We start from the raw sequence: 5518 nt of genomic DNA, 5'->3' as shown, positions 1-5518 counted from the left end.
AGTGCTTAACACAGTAGAACTAACAGTCATATGACTAGCTCAGATCATTACAAACCAATCACAAGAACAAATCACAGTGAAGAAGACTTGAGTAACATTGATTTTTACTCAACTCTATGATACAAATGTACATGTACCTTTCTATTCCGGAGACTCACTTGGTTGTTGTGACCAGTGATCTCCCGTCCGTGAATAAAATGTGTCAGGTATTTGCTGCACAGCTGAGAAACATATTCTACGCTCAAAAGAAAACAAAAGAACATCTATGTGTGAACATCTTTAACTTTTTTAATATTTTATGTTTCAAAAAAGTGGCGATGTACAGAAAATCACACAAAGATAGGCTATAGAGGAAAATGTATAAAAACATTTTGGAGCAATAAAACTAAGAAATAACATAAATAACTCCAGAAAGGCCCCACTGCAGACAGGATTTGCATTTCACATGCACAGGCGGCAGTGGCTCAGTGGTTCATGTAGATTGTCTACAAACCGAAAGGTTGGTGGTTCAATCCCCGGTTCCACCAGATCCAAGTGTTGAGGTGTCCATGAGCAAGACACCTAACCCCAGCTGCTCCCGACGAGCTGGATGAATGGGTCAATGTGAGGCTATGTAAAGCGCTTTGGTGGCCATAGGTCTGTGAAAGCGCTATATAAATGCAGTCCATTTACAAAATTAAATTAGAACAGAATATATTTTTCTAATAAATAAAAATACAAAACGAAATAAATCAGAATCAAGTCACAAAATGAGGAGCAAATGTGTGCAAAATGCCTAAAGTGCAGGGATATATTCAAAACACAAGCCACAAATAGTTAGATTAGATAACCCTGACAGATCAATAAATAAAGAAATTATTAAAATAATGATAGTAGCCAGAATTTTCAACTTTATAAATGCTAAACTCAATAAATGCTAAACCGGAGTGGCAGTCTTTTTAGATAAAAATGTTCACAGCATCCAAAAATCTAATTAGAACCGGCTGAAAAGTTTTGAAATCACTTGTACCCGATACCTGATCGAGAGAACAAATCCAGTCTTTCACTCTGTCTGTGTCCGCTGGAGTCTTTTCAAATTGTGCACGCGGATAAAATACATTCTAACGTGAAAAGCGTTTACGGCTTAATCTCCTAAAATAGTTTAATTAAAATATCAAATTATGTAAAGAAAACGCTTTACTTTAGGAGGAACGCATTGCGTTCATATTCTGGGTTCAACTGCTTATCTGCACATAGTATGGTTTCTTAATAAAGTGTGTACTGTGTGCATGCATTAAGCCACGTTAAAGTGCCTTTTAAGCGTTTTTTTTTCATGTTAAGCATTTTAGAATGTCCCGTGGAAAACCAACTTGTTAACGTTGGCCGGCAGAAGTGCGATCATGGTTTTCCTGATGCTAAATCCAGCCTTGGAGAATATCCTTTCTGATGGTGTACGTTCACACTTTAGATTTTCTTATCCCAGACATTGTTAAAGATTTAAATCCTTGCCGCCAAGACGCTCCTCTGTCGGTCACGGATTGAAAGTGAAACTTAAATCTGTCACGGGTGTTTGTATTTATTCACACACTTTAAAAAAATATGTATTAAAAGCTTCTTTCTTTGCACATTTTTATATACAGCATTATCATAATAGGCTGAATATTGACATATTGACAGAAAACCGGTAGTTCTATGTGAAATCAGACATTGTGCGCCCTCATATAGCCAAAGTGGCGTGATCCTCGTTTCATAAAACCTCTGCGAAGATTCGACCGTGAGATCGGTAGTCGAATCAGGCTCCTCCTATCGAAGCATCAAATCTTCGACTATTCGGGGTCACCCCTAATTGTATTGTAAGTATTTCATGTAATTCAGGGAATTACCTTGAGATACTGTAGTTATTATTTTTAACAACTGCAAGTACTGTAGTTTAAATTGTTCATGGTGAAGAAGTCAGATTAAGTAGGTTGTATTCGTATTAAGAATTTCCACGACAGAAGCCGTGGTGCCTTATCTCCACTCAGGAACAGGGCAAAGTACAGAAGAACCTGCAGCCAGCCAGACAAGTGCTGCCTAAAGCAATTTGCATCTGATCAGTTCATGTTCATCCCAGTTTTACATACAAATACTATCCAAATACTATTATATATAAAAGGCCCTGTGACTTGTGACTTGTGACTTGTAAGGAGAACATTAGATACCGAAACCTCATGTCAAACATTTCTCTGATAAATATGTAAAGCTTTAAACGGTTTAACAGTTTTTTGTACACATAAATGATAAAAGCCAGTTGCTCAGTCAAATGCAGACAGGTTATTGTACAGTGAGAGTTTGGTTAACCCTCTGAGGTCTGAGCTGTTTTTGGTGTCCTTGAGATGTTCTGACATGCCCTGACATTTGTGCTTTTTCGGTTGCTTATAAACATATCAATGGCAAAAAAATACACTCTATTTAGCACAAACAGGACTACCATGATATGTGAGCCACATGTATGTACATGTTTTCATTTTTGAGAGAATAATGTTTATGCATGGTTATTGAAAAACTAAAAATGAAAGTTTCTGAAATAAAGCCACAAAACACATACTAAATATATATCAATAAGACTTTTGACTAATGGATGTCGCCTAGAGTTTTTTCTTCAAAATGATGTGAAAATCATCCTGCCTTATCATTCACTTACAGATCTGGCCTTTAAAAACGCGCGTTTTCTCCCGCGGCATTCGGCAATTCGTCTCGTAGAGTCTCGCAGAATTCTGCAAGTGCTTTCGGGGGGGGCTACTTAAAAAATCCCTCAATGTGTTTCGCTTCACAGAATATCCACCAGGTGGCGCATAAAAAACAACTTTACATTCGATTTTTTATTTTACTTCACATTACGTCATGATTGTGAGAAAACATCCATAATAAAATATAAATTATAAATAGTAATAGACACAAATATTTACAGTAGGCTACTGTATTATACAGACATTTGAAAATATTTGTAAATGCAATAGGTTCATTAAGACAAGAAGGGGTATTGGACAACGTTTACGAATTTTTATATGCTTTGTCATTGCTGTGGTTTCCAGGAGATGAGTGCATGCAGAATATTTAACATTGCTTTTATTAAAACAGCAAAGTGACGTTCTTGCCAGCGCATGACTTTTTTGTACAACTATTAAGATGATTGTGCATGCAATGCGCATTTATATAAGTGCAACAGAGAATTTAGTGTGAGCATAATACACGTGACTCTGCCTGTAAAAACCCAGCAGTATTTTTTATATATATACACAAAATCATCCTAACATAATGCAATTAAATAATGCGACTTACCCAGATTCTTAATTCGTGCAGATATTTCTTGTGTGATTGTTCTTGTGCAGATATTTCTTGTGAGGTAATGTTGCAGCACAACGCGTAGCATTTATATTTTGGGCGCATCTGATTTGCCATTACATTATTAATAAATATTTTAATTGAACTGTCTTAATGCATTAAGCATAAAGATTTTTCCACGTTAGTCTCAGAATGTCCGGGGTTGGTTTGAGGTCTTGCCGACAGTTTGTAAATCTTCTAAATATTCATATTCACAAATTCCATACAAAGGGTGATCAACAGTTATGACTTCTAAAATAAAATAAAGATGACCAGATAAGAGGTATCTGATTGACAGTTTGACAGATGTTGTTTTAAAAAAATAATTACAACATTATGGGGAAGTGGTATTAAATATTCGGTAACACATAGCCTAATACAATTATTTTAAGTATGCATTTTGTTCAGTTTTGCTTTTACAAAATGTTCCCTGTTTTTTATATAATTAATTTAACCTGAGATGTGCGTTATATCGCTTTTTGATCATTCTTTGTGTTGTCGAATTTTGACAGTTTCATTACTTGTTCATAATAATTTGATTCATAATTATGTCGTTTTTTTCTAAAAGTAAAAGAACTAAAAGTTTTTCTAAAAGCAATATTCTAAAGAGATACAAAGACAGTGTACGTGTAACCACCAGATTTCGTCATGAGTCATTTTGTACCCACCACTTTTAACTTCCGTTGACCGTTTTCAGTGGTTATGAGGAGCAATATGAGAGAACATTTTTGTAATCATTGTCTGACACAACAAAAAAAATATATAATATTCATTTTATTTAAATTTTCGTGTTCGCATTTATGAGGGAAAAAACAACGTGTCAGTTTACGGTAATGGACGTGAGCGCTCTAAAAGCGGCACTAAAAGACTGCTTTAAAACTTTCACAGAGACCTCAAACAGAACAGCTGCCTTTCTTAAAATTGAATTTCGTTTTGTAATAATTATGTCTTAATTTTAATCAATGTTTCGTGAACCAATTGTACGGTGGCCGAGAGAGCTCAACGCGCTGCAAATGAAGAAAACACATGCAAACAGAAAAAAACGCATGCAAACAGAAAAAAACACATGCAAATAGAAAAAAAACACATGCAAATAGAAAAAAACACCAGCGAATAAGAAAACATCTTCATCAGTTTTACAACTCACGTGCGTCCCAATACTCACAACACAACCAAATACGGAAACGCGCTGCAATTACAGAAACGCGCTGCAAAAGTTCACAACACAACCAAATACAGAAACGCGCTGCAAATAGAACAGAACACAACGGAAATGTTTCCGGGGAACCCAATAAGTGACGGACGGACGGCTAGGACGTGCTTACAGCTGTCTACTTTTATTATTATTATTTATTTTATATTTTTTTGCAAAACATACAAAGATGACACGTTTATGACATACAACTTTGTATACAATATACAAAATGTATTTGCGATATGTTCAATGTCATAAGAATACTAAAAAGAACAATGAGCTGAAGACTAAAATAAATAAATAAATAAAAAAGATAGAGAAAACGCGCTGCAAAAGTTCACAACACAACCAAACAGAAACGCGCTGCAAATAGAACAGAACACAACGGAATGGTTCCCCGGAAACAGGCTGTTCTATTTGCAGCGCGTTTCTGTATTTGGTTGTGTTGTGAACTTTTGCAGCGCGTTTCTGTAATTGCAGCGCGTTTCCGTATTTGGTTGTGTTGTGAGTATTGGGACGCACGTGAGTTGTAAAACTGATGAAGATGTTTTCTTATTCGCTGGTGTTTTTTTCTATTTGCATGTGTTTTTTTCTATTTGCATGTGTTTTTTTCTGTTTGCATGTGTTTTCTTCATTTGCAGCGCGTTGAGCTCTCTCGGCCACCGTACAATTGCCTGGATTTAAGAAGTAAATATAGCAGACAATCACGACATTGGAGGCGCCGGCAATATCTCATAAATGAACCGAAAGCGTGTAATGCACATTCACATTTACAGTGTATTTAGACACATTTAGACGCATTCATAATCATTACTTTTCCCGGTTCTTTGTGGTAAGCTTTATGTGTGCGGTCGTGCGCTTGAGTGCGGCTATATTATAGTAAATGCTCATTACTTAAAACAAAGCATAATCTTCCTGGCATGCAATGGAATCTACAATGTCAGTTGGTTATATCAACATATGTCAAATTAAGTTACGCGA

This window comes from Scardinius erythrophthalmus (assembly GCF_964197995.2).
Source record: "Scardinius erythrophthalmus genome assembly, chromosome: 1".
In the NCBI taxonomy this organism is placed as follows: domain Eukaryota; kingdom Metazoa; phylum Chordata; class Actinopteri; order Cypriniformes; family Leuciscidae; genus Scardinius; species Scardinius erythrophthalmus.
The sequence above is the reverse complement of the archived record's forward strand: the minus strand, read 5'-3'. Positions refer to the sequence as shown.